This window comes from Polypterus senegalus, chromosome 8 (assembly GCF_016835505.1).
Source record: "Polypterus senegalus isolate Bchr_013 chromosome 8, ASM1683550v1, whole genome shotgun sequence".
NCBI lineage: Eukaryota > Metazoa > Chordata > Cladistia > Polypteriformes > Polypteridae > Polypterus > Polypterus senegalus.
In genome coordinates, this window is record NC_053161.1 from 143,949,468 (window position 1) to 143,963,860 (window position 14,393).

Consider the following 14,393-nt stretch of genomic DNA (forward strand, 5'->3'; position numbering starts at 1 on the left):
CTATTATGTATTAAAGTGAATTCCACTCTGATATATCCTGGAAAATAATCGGTTTCTTTTTCTGAACTCTGCATATTATAAATTGCGCCAAACGTACATTAATCAACAAGAACATAAAACAGGAGAAACAAAGCTTATTAGAATTATTCATGAAACAAACAGCACCATCTACTGGCATGAACTAATACTAGGCAATATACCACAGGTTCTTTCTGGAACCTTTACAAGAATGGGTCTTTTGGTTCCCATATGGCGCTGCCCTGAAGAACCACTCTCATCTTTATTTAAATGAATGCAGCACCAAACAATTAATTGCAAAGTAGAGACTGCAAATGTTTTTAATTGTAAAAATCATGTTGGCAGACCAGCTGTGTCAAAAACCCAAAAAAGGAGCTGATGGGAGAATGAGCTAAGTAGTAATACTAGCGGGCGACAATGCAGAGTCTCCAATTTCTTACTGCATTTCTGTCCTGAATTCTCCCGTTTTTATACTTTATTTGCTGAATCTGATTATTATAGTTTTCGGTTAGCCAGAGCCTGTGGTGACACATGGCAGGAGCAAACCCTTATCAGGTAAACCAATTAATCATAGAACAGCGGTTCAGAGTAACTAGACTTAACACTTGCTTTGTACCACACACAGCCTCAAAAGTGCAGTACATGAGCTAGGGTTCAATCTCACAGTCCTATGGCGTTGTGAAGCCAAGTGAAATACGTGCATATTACTATATTATATGAAAACGACCACCCAGCCCTCCTTCTTTTATATTGTGAAACCCAAGCGTAACAATATAAATGAGTTTTCCTTAGTCCGCATTGCTATCTTTACAAGTTTTGGCAAAAAACAAATGCCTGCCTTACTGCGGCTCTTGATTAAATAACTGCCTGATCATGACCGCAGCTTTTTGAGGGCGAAGTCATGAAACCTACATGATGACACTGGAATTTAAGGTAATTGGCGGAGACGGTGGGATTAATTGGCAAATCGCGGCTTTATCGCGTATCGCTGTCGTCTGCTCGTTTTCTCAGCCATGTTATTCAGCGATTCCACACTTTGAATTGAAGCTTCACTTCTAAAGTAAGCGCATCTCGTTTTTCGTTTTTGCTCACGTAGGAAAGGGCAGTCAAGTGAAAGTAGCAAGTCACCCGGAAAAAAAAATTATGGTAATAGTATGACCCCGACGTGATTTGAACACGCAGCCTTCTGATCTGGAGTCAGACGCGCTACCGTTGCGCCACGAGGTCAGTTACTTGACTTTTATGCGTACGGCTAGTTCAAAGGCAGGGGGAGCGCCCAATCCCTACTTGTGTCCAGTGTTTTCTCAGATTGTAGAGAAGGTTTTCTTGTTTGTCGTAAACTAGAAGGCCTTATCACTCGTCGAAACAATTCTAAAACGTTTCCCCGTTATTCTCGGTAGTGGTAGTATAAAGACTGAACGATATGTGGGTATGATATGTCTTCGTTGGTCTGGATTAAATTCCTAAGAAGCGACACGGAGACCCTCTACGGCCTAAAACGATTTAAACAGATGCGAATTATCCACAGGTAGACAAATAAAATGAGGCATTTATTCACGTCACTGGTATAAACTCACTGCTTATGTTATTTATCTTAAAGAGAGCCAGAATAGGAATTTCCAGCCGTCAACCTACTTCGAAATAACGAAGGATGTAATGCTACCGGCTGCCACTAGTCCAATTTGGCGCTGTTTTTACTCTTTTGATTGTTACAAAGAATAAAAAAAACCATTCACATATCTTCTACCTATAAATGTATAATACTACAAGTTTTCCTTCTGCCACGCAAAAAGTCGCTAACCACAGTGTCTGGAACCTAGACCTTGGGATTAACTGAGAGTAAGACGTGATAGGCTACGTTTTACACAACCCTAGAACTGGAGGTGCGAATAACATCAACGCGAAGTAATTATAAATGTATTTCAAGAGCATATTTCGTACACTGCGAGCAACTCCGTGTAATTTTTAGGAATCCCTCATTAAATGTTTGTGTGAATGTTTACCAGGTACTCCAGATTTCTTCACGGATATATTGCTAGTTGTGAGTGAAAGAGCATGACCTCAGAGGTCTGAGGCGTCACCCAAAGTTAGGTCCCGATTTTGTCAACACGGTATCAGGCTAAGGCATTGGCTTCCCTGAAACCTGAACCGGACTACGTGTGATCAGAAAATGGTTTGATTTTTACGGCAACATCCACACTACTATATTTTCATTTTTTTTTAAACGGTATTTTTGATTTTAAAAAGTATCCCCGTCCATATTAGCATTTTTATTTCGTTTATTAAAGTATCTCTGTCCACAATAAAACGACCGAAAACGCATACGACGTAACCGTTCGTTTATACTGGACATGCGAACATCAGTGAAACCAAAAGTAGAGGTTCCTCCGTGGTAGACGTTCATTTGCAGCTTGCGATGACAATACAGAGAACGGCAATGGCGAATAGGAAAAAAAATTGCCTAACAGTGAACTGGAATTGTTACTGAGAGTAACACACGAGAGTACAAGACGAGTAAAGCTGCTGAGAAAATGCAATGAGCAGGATTCAATCAGATAAGGGCCGTATAATAAGTATGTACTATTCGAGCGCAATTAGAGACTTGTGTTTTTAAAGTTCTCCGTTTTTACATACCCATGCATACTGCAATGCAGAGCTGGTGTTTTCAGAAGTATACAGCTCTGGAGAAAGAACGTTTCAGTTTTCAGGGGTTTAAAACACAGCGATGGTGTGGACAAAAAGCAAAAACAAAGACTAAGGTCTGCATTTAAAATGAAAATATAGTACTGTGGACATAACCTATAATGTTTGATATTATGACATGGTGTAAGGGCAGTTTAATTTACCTGATCTACACAGCGGACCTTCAGTAAATTTCTTAAGTGCTGATGATTATTGAATATGTGGAGATATCTGAGAATGTATGATTGCTGGACTCAGTTGAAAGATTTCTGAAAGTTCAGCCTTGCTATGTACTACTGCAACCTTTCATGCAGCACAGCAGAATGACCTTATTTGTTAACAGCAGTTTATTTATACCATGAACTTCTTCTATTGCCTTCCCACCACATTAACTTTATATCTGCTGCTTCCTATTCCTATGGTTTATTTATTGTAATAACTTCCAAGTCCAATCCTGAAGGGTCACCATGGCTGTAGCTTTTTGTTAGCCAAGCAGCGAGTCATTTTATGTCCAACTGATCTCATTTAATTTACTGAACTTTTGTTTTCCTTCTTATTTTGCATTCAGAAAAGCTCTGTAGTATGTGATTTACCTTTAATTAGAAAAGTAGAAATATTTGCATTTTTGCCATAGTGCTTAATTTTCTTTGGTCATTTGTTTTTTTTTTTTTTTTTGGAATTTCTTATTATGAATAATTTCTTAAGTCTTTTTTTCTGCTGTCTGAATTTATCCTAATAATACAGCAATCTTAATAACACAATTCACAACAAGCAGCACAAACAAGTCAGGCACACTGATGTGCTTCTTACTAAATAAATGGATTCAGTAATCCCACCACATTCAAAATCATGACGATGAAGAAAACCATTAAAATGAAGATAGAAAAGCATGTAATACAGAGAAATGCTAGGCGCATTCCAATAAAATGTGAAACAATCAGATTTGTAATTTCTGCATTGATTAAATTAAAAGAACTGAAGTAAAATACTAGCTTACATAATTAAGGAATGGACCCAATTAAAAGTAGGAGTTGTTTGGCCTATATAGCCATAGTGAGCCCCCCAGGACTGAACTTGGAATACACTGATTTACTGTATTGCAGTGGCATTTTTGATGTTTTCTGTACCACAGCAACTAGCAACAAATACACATCAATGTAATCTAAGGTATAACGACAATACATTGAATTAGAAAGAAATATTAGGCAGAATTTCAATGGTAAGTTCATAGTTAATTTATGACCTTTCTTGAACAATGTTAGCATTACAGTTGTTCTCAAAGAGCATTATTAACTACATGGTATCATGCATGTGACTTGTCAGGCAGTGAGATGCTGTCACTTCAATAAGTGTTTCCCACTCAGTCTCCCAGGGTAAAGCACTTTCAAACCACATAAACGTGTTCAGCAGTCTTCTACTGATTTTCAGCCACTATTAAAAATATTATGAAAATGATAATTGAAGGCAAACTAAGACACAACATTAAGTAGTGATTTAATGCTTATTTTGTAAATAAAGCTAACTTATTTTTCCATATTTAAAAATTAATCATACTTTCAAATCAGTTTTCTTTCACAATGACCCTGCAGTTTGTACTCCAAGTGATTCCAGTGTCTGTTTGCATCGGTTCACATACAGCACATTGTTGTTTTATGATGAATTGTTATAGAGCGTGTTTAGCACTGGTCCTGACTTAGGGAGTAGAGAAGTTCCTCCTGTAGTAAGCTAATGATTGCCAGATTAGAATAGAAATAACCTGACTCAATTATTTGATTTTTTTCAGTCACAGTTCAGGAATGTAGCAAGGATGCAGTCATTCTCAGCTTGATGTTAATTTCTTCAACTGTTACTTTAGGACACTTTCCTTGGTTTGCACACTGTCGCTGTTTTCCAGCTAGTACAATACCTATCCACAATATCTGTTGACTCTATGTTCATCCCCAAAATGTTTTACTTTTCCACTGCAGCTGGACATCATAATTTTAACTTTGCCTTCCTCAAATATCATATATACTGTATTTCTAAGGCATTGTCTCTATTTTTTAAATATATTCTTCTTGTACTGCCTTAATGTCTCAGATATGGTTTTATCTTTGTTGTTAACAACTATGAGGCTTCAAATGTAATGCAGCATTAAGCAGTATTTGTAGTTTAAGTCCATGTATTTTTCTTAAATCCTTCCATGACTTCATTTCATCATTGTTAGTGTTGCTATAAATTAGAACTTGAATTCTCTCAGATTATATTTTTTGTTTGGGTTCTTTTTGTACTCTCTCATAACACGAGTAGACCTCACTTACTTTTTTATCATTTTGGATAATGGATAATGCTCACTGTAAAAATCAGAGTATAGAATTTACTCAATAAAATTGAGGCAGCAATTTGCACTCATTTTTCTTGAGTAAATTTAACCCATTTTTTGTAGTGAAGTTTATCTAAATGTAGCAAATAATATACATAAATTCAGTCAAGTGAAGTCTACCTAATATTTTTTAGTCTAGTTTTAGTTTTTTTAATCTACCTTCTTACTAAGGTCAAAATTACTTTTAAAAAGTAGGTAACCGACTAATAATTGTTAGTATTTTGTACCTAATTTTCTGTTTTCATGCTTTAAGATTAAAATCACTCAGACTACAAAATGAATGATGTACTTTTTTGTTTTTATTGAGAAACAAGTGTTCTGAACAAAATATTTTCTTTTTTGAGATCTTCATTACATTTTACAGTAAACAATTGTTTTTTACATTTTTGAAATTTTAATATCAGCATCAGAATATTAAGTTAACAGTTCTGTTACTGTACTTGTCAGCCCTGACACTAATTCAAAAATTCAAATAAAGCAGAATTAAAAAAAAAAAGTCAAATTCAAATCACAATGTACACGCCTGTCACTCTAGTATGAAACCACTGACCATAAAACTGTAAATGTGTAGAGCTTTACCTGTGGCACATGAAAAATGATCAATATACACAAAAAAGCAAATTGTCATAATAACTACTATCCTTATCATACAACAGCAATGCAGCTTTGATTTTCAGAACAGACAAATGTTACAAAAAACAAAATACATATTTGCACATTAGAAGTGAGGTAGGCTTTTGTTTTAAAAACTAAAATTCACCTAGTGTTTTAATATTTCAGGACACAATGACGTTTTAACAAAGTGTAACAAGAACCTATTATCGATTATTAACTTGAGTAGTTACATTCAAGCCAGCAATTTGTTCTTTAGTGTCTGAGCTTTTCTGAGCAGCTTTATTCCGTCAATCTCAAGGAAAATCTTTTGGAAAAACTCAAACGTATACTTTAGCTTTTCTGGGTATACTAAATTTAAAGCATAAATAAACCCCATTAATAGGATGCAAGCCTTGGCTCTGCTTCCACAGTTAGTCAGCACTTTACAGCTCTCAATAATAATGGCAAAATCTACTGGGTCCTCTGCAGTGGCACTATGGATGACAAGGATCTTTAAGAGATGCTCAGTGTTTCCATCTTGATTATCATCCTTGTTAAAAAAGTGACAGATTAATACAAATATAATGATGTGTTGTGTTTATTTTTTTGTTAAATTGTATATGCAGTACATAATTATACTCCTAAGCTTTTACTGTACAACCGTGCAAATTCCTTCAGTAGAATAAATTAAAGGTCATACCTGGCAGTCTTGGAAAAGGTCATCATTACTTTCTCTGAGGTACTCTATTAAGTACTGGATAACTCCATCTCTTCTCCTTTCAATTCTGACAAGAAATATATTTAGAGTGAATATGGCTTAATTGGTTTATAGTACAATTAAAGATGATTAATCTTACACTTCTTATACTAAACTCTGTTTCTGTTATATTTTATATTCAAAGGATTAAAATGCAAAATAATTTAAAGTGTCAATGTTTTGGTTCAGAATATATTCTCATGAACAGAATTTTTATAAATATGCAAATATGCAATGCATCTCCCTATTATAAAAAAAAATCCTGGAAAGGCAAAGCAGGGCGACGAGACCTGATCTTCTCAGGAGATCACTCAGTCGTGTAAAGGCACGTAGCACACACAGATCCTATGCTCTCAGCACATGATCCGACCACCTCTTCTTAGCATGCGTTCAGCCAACCTAATCCTTGCCCCGCCCCCCCACCGCCACCCCCTTCACAATGCAAGCGACAGAGATGTGAAGTGGCAAAAGGACAGCTGCTGTACAGGCTTTGTAATGATCGGGCAATGAGACAAGCAGAACAGGCAGCTTGCCAGCAGCAAAAAGACAGCAGATGATCTGACGGCATCTCCTTAGCGTGCGTTCAGCCGCACCCCCTTCACAACGCGAGCAGCGTTATACGTACTGCGAGAAAGAGATGTAACCACGCTCGGGGATGGAAATAAAGTATTGTTTTTACAAAAGTTTTAAAATAAAAGTGAAAATGATGCATATATAACAATTCCCATGAAGCTAACAATCTCTTTAAATTGTATATCCAGTAAACCAAACCCGGGGTTGGGTGAGCGAAGCAAGCAGGGGGCAGAGCCCCCTAGTTTTTTATAAATATTGACTTGATGCACTTCCAGTATTTTTGTAGAGCCACCCTTTGTAGCAATAACAGCTTTACACCCTGTTTGGGAGTGGTTTTGACCAATTGGTTAGTTTAAATCTGTCTTTCACAGCTTTTAAAGACACTCAGACTGTGTGTTCTTCAAAAACCCATCATAATCAGACAGGGACACCATAGCAACCAGTACCTCCTATGCTAGAACAAAATGCCCAGTGCCTTTTTCCAAAATTAAGCAAATGGCATAATTCTTCCACCACCATTTTTTTAATGTATGCCGTGTTAACTCATAGTAGATATAAATTTTGTTAAATCTACAAATATTTGTTGTAGTTCTTGTTATTCAGCAAAATGATGGAATTGGCTGTAGGTTTGAATACTACTACACATCCAGTTACACCAAGTAAAGAACATACCAAATTAATTACATTAATATATACCTCATTCAAAGTATCTAGGATTGGTCTTATTTTAGTTCCAGCCACTCCTCCCTTGGCTCTCATGAGTTCAAGAAGATGTAATTCTTCTGAATTCCTCCTTGACCTAGTGAGTAAGTAATAGAATTTCATAAGAACAGGAGAACATTCAGAATGGTACAGTTACAAATTCTAAACAGGTCATAAAAAACTAGAGAGCACTAAAAAGAAACCATATATCCACCAAGAGCCCTGAATATACTATCCACTCTTCGCTTTGAGATAAAGTGCTGAGAATTCAGATGTGAATATGTGTATGGGGATTCAGATGCATATTTTATCTCAGTATTCGTAGTGCATGTGTGTATGTGTTACAAAGAATGTAGGTCTGCAAGTATGTGGCATCATATCCAGCACAGATTTAGATAAAAGTTAGATCAGATGCAGTCTAGTCCATTTCTGTGGTTAGGGTGTGTATTTGTAAGTGTGTTTTTATGCAGGTACAATATGTGGTCCAATACTGGATCAATCCATACTCACACCTGGACTCTAATATGCCTTTGACAAATGTGACCCTGGCCCTTGCTGTACCACTCCTTCAAAATTTCATAAAAATCAGTGCAGGACTTTTTATTTTATATGTAACCTGTGCAAAGTCACAAAAATTAATTAATTGATTCATTGATTGATTGATTAAAAAGCAATGAAAATGACTGGATTGAACATTTTTTTACCTGAACCTCAGTGAATAAAGCAGGCCACCTCTCCTTAAAAGCATGGACAGCAGGGCTAGAATCAACCAATTCAAGTCTATGACTTGAGAAGGTCTTGGCCATTTTTTCTGCAATGACCTTTTCATTGTTTTTCTTCTTGGTTTCACAAAACAAGTCAAGTCTCTCCTTTTCTAGACTTTCTTGATTTTCCCCTACTGGATGTGGGGAGAGATAGTTTAACTCTGCTTTTTTTGTTTTTTTTATATTCTTTGCAGGGATCTGTTCACTTGGATGCTTCCTTTTTAAGGAGTTAACTTCAATCTCAGGACAGGATACTTTTCGATTTTTTAATTTTGCGCGGTAATTGTGCATCTTATATTTCAGGCTTTGCTGCCAGCCATACATTCCTGAAATGGACCCAGACTCCTTCAAACATGGGAATTTACTGATAAGAGCTTCTACAGTGTGCATTATTTGAAGACTTGTGGGATAGGCTGTGTAGCAGAATATTGTTTCTGCAAGAGTTTGCTTAATATCTGATTTAACACTTGCATTTTGGAACAGTGTACCATCAACTTGATAAGCTTTATTTGATTCTTGAAGAATCATTTCCACATCATGAGAAGCAGCAAACTTTGTGAAAACCAATACTTGTGTCTTTCTCAAAACTTCTGGCCATGGCTGTACTATGTGAGCAACGTACTGCTCTAAAAAAAGTCACTTTTTTTTTTTTGTCAACCCAAGCCTTACTAACACAGTTTGCAAACAGTTACTTTAATACTGTATTACGTGATTCACCTTTTTTATTTTGCCTTACTGTACTGACATGTTCCAAATCGATTGCCCTACTTATCAATAATCTGAGTAAATCAACATCATCTACCGCAATTTCATGAGTATGTTTAGCTATGAATCACCATCACCCTGCCATGGTACACATTAACACACAACTCCAAATCACTGATGCGTTTATATAAAAATCGCAGAATTTGTTTTTCTATGCAAGTAATGTACTGAATTTTGCAAATTAATGTTACATACAGTTTTGCTTGAAAGTTTGTGAACCCTTTAGAATTTTCTATATTTCTGCATAAATATGACCTAAAACATCATCAGATTTTCACTCAGGTCTTAAAAGTAGATAAAGAGAAACCAGTTAAACAAATGAGACAAAAATATTCTACTTGGTCATTTATTTATTAAGGAAAATGATCGAATATTATAAATAAATTATTCTACTACATTGTATGAAGTATTTTAAATAACGTTTAATATGATCTTATGAACTTCATTTTGTACTGTTAAAAAATGGGTAACAGTGTGAATTTTACCCAAAATTGCATATTTCACATTAAAAGTAAATTACTCAAAGTAAATTTTACTCATTTTATATATATTATTTTTACAACTTCAGAAAATCATTTTTAGCAGTGCAGAGGATATCTACATGAAGGTCCTTTTAATTAGTCCTGTGGCTCCTAGGATAAAAGTGATGATTTTTAGTTGCTTTCAGCATCATTTTCTTTGTATTTCTGCAGACTGCTTATTGCTGTGAATCGCCTACCACATTCAGTATGGGGCATTCTACCTGTTCTAAATGGTTGTAAATCAGTCTTCTTTGAGAGTATTTGATGATGTTGGTCTTGTGGCGAGATGGGATGCTCACCTTCAATCATTCAACACAGTGGGCTCCATGGTGATCAAGTTATATTGGTGCAGATCGCCACCACAGAACAACTGGAAAAGACAGCAGAGAATAGTAGTGCTTAGTACAGATTGCAGAAACTTGAAGAATTTCATAAATCTATGCCCATATAGTCTATCAGGAAATGCAACTAAAATGTAGCTATGTAAAGACAATATTAAAATAATGGATTTTTATCAGTTTTTTTTAATGATCCACAGTACTAGTACTACTACAAATTAAAGTATTCCAGATTTTGGGGGCATAATAGAAAAAAAATATTTCGCCACTTCTTTTAAGTTTGGCTCTTGGAATTACAAGCAGACCTCCATTCAAAGATCTAAGGTTATGACTTGGAGTGTTGGGGGACAGGCATTCCAAAATATAGGATGGAACATGATTATTTAAGGCTTTGTAAACCATTTGTAGTAGTTCAATGTCAATTCTGAATGACTCGGGTAGGCAATGTAACAACATTAAAAATGGTAAGATGTGTTAAAATTTTATTTTCTAGTTAAGATTCTGGCTTCACTAACTGTTACCAATTTATGCCTTTCTTAGGTAGTCCTGGAAGAGTGCATTACAGTAATCTAGTCAATTAAAAACAAAAGGGTGTATTCATTTTTCAGCGTCTTGTAAAGTTATGAGGTCTAACTTTTGCTATGCTCCTTAAGTGACAAAATGCAGACCTAGTAATCTGGTTAATATGCGATTTAAAGGTAATCCACAATGGTTTGATATTACTATGAGTTTAAAAAGGCACCTAAGAACAAGAAAATACATCAGGTTAAAATAAAAAGGACACAGTTCAATAAAAAGAAGACTTAATTTGTTGATGTATTCTGAATTACCAAATTAACTAACATTAAACATTAAAATATTGCAAATTGCTCAAGTGCCACCACAGGGTATAAACAGAATGAAGATAAGATCTTAGTATAAATTACTCCATCCACACTGCTCCCATTCAAAATACATGTATGTTAGGTAATGTAGCAACTGTAACTGGCTGGTATGAGTCAGTTTATGCGTTTGTTACTGTGCCCTGTAAGTGGCTGGCTGGCAGTAATGGCTTATGCTTAGAATGACCATGTATGGTGGATAATTAGTTTGGGAAATAGATGAAAGTATCAGTAAAGTCAGGAGATTTATATATACTGTGTAAGCTCTTATGATTCAGGGTTAGATGTGATGATTCTGACATACCTGTTTTATAGGCCTATGGTGATTCGAACAGACCAGATGATTCACAAATTAGGTAGTCATGTTCATATTTACAAAGACTAGGGGGCTCTGCCCCCTGATCGCTTTACTCGCCCACCCCTGGGTTTGGTTAACCAGATATACAATTTAAACAGATTGTTATTTTCATGGGAATTGTTACATATGCATTATTTTCACTTTTACTTTAAAAGTTTAATAAAAATAATATTTGGAATTATCTTTTCTTCAAGATCGCATTCAATTTTGATTCAGTGTTTTGACTCACATTATGACAATGCAACGTATAACTGCCGGTGAGTGAATATCGTTTCTTTCTCTCTATTAAATAAAACTACTTTTTCAAATGTTTGTCCATGCTCTTTCTTCTTCGCTTAAATGTTGACGTGTCATCTAGATTCTATGAATGCTTTTGGCAGACACACTTCCTGCTCTCTCAGCTCTTATAAAGTTTATCAGGACAATTGCCACCACTCTAATACTGTAAAGTGATGGATAGTTGCTTCAGTGAGATGGATGATTGGTTCAGTATTATAGACAGTAACAGCAAAATAAATGAATAATCTCAAGTTACTTGAGATGGATAGTTGGTTCAAGCAACCATCCATCTCAAGTAACTTCAGATGGATGGTTTGGTTGCTTCACTATTATACTGAACCTACCATCAAATCCATCTCAAGTAATTTGAGATTACTCATTGACTTTGCCACCACTGTCTATAATACTGACCCAAGCATCCATCTCAAGTTGCTTCAGTAAGATGGATGGTTGGTTTAGTATTATAGACACTGCTGGCAAAAAAAAACTGGTGCAAAAGGCTGCATCAGGAGTGGACAGGAGGAGGAGTATAGGAACCAAATCAAGGACTTTGTTAAATGGTGCGACTCAAACCACTTATACCTGAACACCAGAAAAACCAAGAATGGTGGTGGATTTTAGGAGGCCCAGGCACCTCCTGGACCCCGTGATCATCAGAGGTGACTGTGTGCAGAGGGTACAGACCTATAAACACCTGGGAGTGCAGCTGGATGATAAATTGGACTGGACTGTCAATACTGATGCTCTATGCAAGAGAGGACAGAGCCGACTATACTTCCTTAGAAGACTGATGTCCTTCAATATCTGCAATAAGATGCTGCAGATGTTCTATCAGACAGTTGTGGCGAGTGCCCTCTTCTACACGGTGCTGTGCTGGGGAGGCAGCATAAAGAAGAAGGATGCCTCATGCCTGGACAAACTGGTGAGGAAGGCAGGCTCTATTATAGGCACGGAGCTGGACAGTTTGACATCCGTGGCAGAGCGACGGGCGCTGAGCAGGCTCCAGTCCATTATGGAGAATCCACTGAACAGTATCCAGCCAGACAGAGGAGCAGCTTCAGCGACAGACTGCTGTCACTGTCCAACTCCACTGAGAGACTAAGGAGATCGTTCCACCCCCACACTATGCGACTCTTCAGTTCCAACGTTTAACATTATACAAAGTTACTGTCCGTTTGTACCTGCATTTTTATCACTCTTTAATATCGTTTTTTATTAGTACTGGGGGCTGCCCCATGCTCGCTTCACTCTCAACCCTTGTGTTTGGTTAATCGGATATACAATTTCAACTTATTTTTCTTTGGAATTATTTCAACTTCATTATTTTCACTTCTACTTAAAAGTTTCATTAAAAACAATATTTTTTGGAGACACATTGTGACAACGCAACATATAACTGCCATGAGTTACTTGAAGTGGATGGTTGCTTCAGTGAGATGGATGGTTGCTTCAGTATTATAGACAGTGGTGACTTTAGTAACTTCAGATTATTCTTTGACTTTGCAACCACTGTGTATAATACTGAAGCAACTGAGATGGATTTGATGCTAGGTTCAGTATAATACTGAAGCAAACGGACCATCCATCTGAAGTTACTTGAGATGGATGGCTGTTTGAACCAACTATCCATTATGTATTACTGTACTAAACCAAGGATTGTGTGAAGGTTGGTGATATCACTTACAAAAAAAATATTCTCTTTTCTTTAAAATTGGTATTCCCACCCACCTACCCATAACAAGACACTTACTGTAGTATAGTTACTTTCATTTAATAGACAGCTTTTATTCTTTTTTTGGTTTATGTTAGTTACATTGGTTAGTTTGGTACATTTTATATATTTTTTTGGTTACATTTGTTTCTTTAGTATATCATAGCTGGTACAGTTCTTACAGGTTTGTCAACAATTCTCATTTTACCAGTTTTAGTAGCTATTCCTTCATCTCTCATAAATATATTCCAGTCAGTTGCATCAGGACAATTAACATAAGTTCTATTAAATGATCTTGGGGTTCTTAGCTTAGCTTTGAAAGTAAGTTTACCTTTCCAGAAGAATGTTGCATATGTAATTATTCTAGAGTATGCTCCTCCAGGTGTGTAACTATCAGTAAGGTTTTCTGTTAGTTTTAGGAATATGTTTCCTGGAGGATTGTCTCTAACTTGGAATGTTGCTGTATAGCTTTCTTCTTTCAGGTCAGTACTTGGTGTTTTCTCCCATATTTGACCATCTGGATAGTGTAAACTGAAGTAATCAGTACAAACATTTGGTTGGTATGTGTTTTCCGTATAATTTACAGTTATGTATGGTTCTGTTGCATTGTGATCATGGTCCATGATACCATCTTTAATTTGGTAGTTTTGTGCTTGACATGTTCCTTGAATGTCTTCTGAATTCCAAAGAGTATATCTATCTTTTTGACCATCTGCTCCATGGTTGTAATCAAAGATAACTCTAATTGGACTGTCATTGAATGTTGAATTAAATTGTGTTCCAGTTACTGTTTTAGCTAATGCTGGTCCGCTAGCTGCCGTTAGCACTATTCCATCTGGAAACTCAAAACCTATGTTGTAAGGTCTTAGTCTTGTTGCTTCTATTAAATTATTTCCTAATTGTCCACTATAACCATACTGGTTGTATTGCTCTATTGTAGCTTGTGAGTGGTCTCGTGTTGCTTTAGTATTTATTGGTGGAAGTACCATGTGTCTTTGTGTTTGCAATGCTCTTCCTAGTCTGTAAGGTTTACTGTCAAATGTATAGTTTCTGGCATTCCATTCATCTCCAGTTCTTAACATTTCTAT

At 36.2% G+C, this 14,393-nt stretch overlaps 1 protein-coding gene and 1 non-coding gene across 2 annotated transcripts in view; one reads left to right on the plus strand and one right to left on the minus strand.

The window, feature by feature from the left end:
* The first annotated feature begins 1,058 nt into the window (after positions 1-1,058).
* The window catches only part of LOC120534351 (gastrula zinc finger protein XlCGF57.1-like), a 47,603-nt gene continuing 34,268 nt past the window's right edge, over positions 1,059-14,393 (plus strand). The window contains exon 1 of the mRNA XM_039761878.1: positions 1,059-1,078. The gene's annotated coding sequence lies outside the window, so the exon portion shown is untranslated. The remainder of the gene's footprint in view (positions 1,079-14,393) is intronic.
* Positions 1,174-1,245, minus strand: trnaw-cca. The gene has a single exon. It is a non-coding gene; the product is annotated as a tRNA-Trp (tRNA).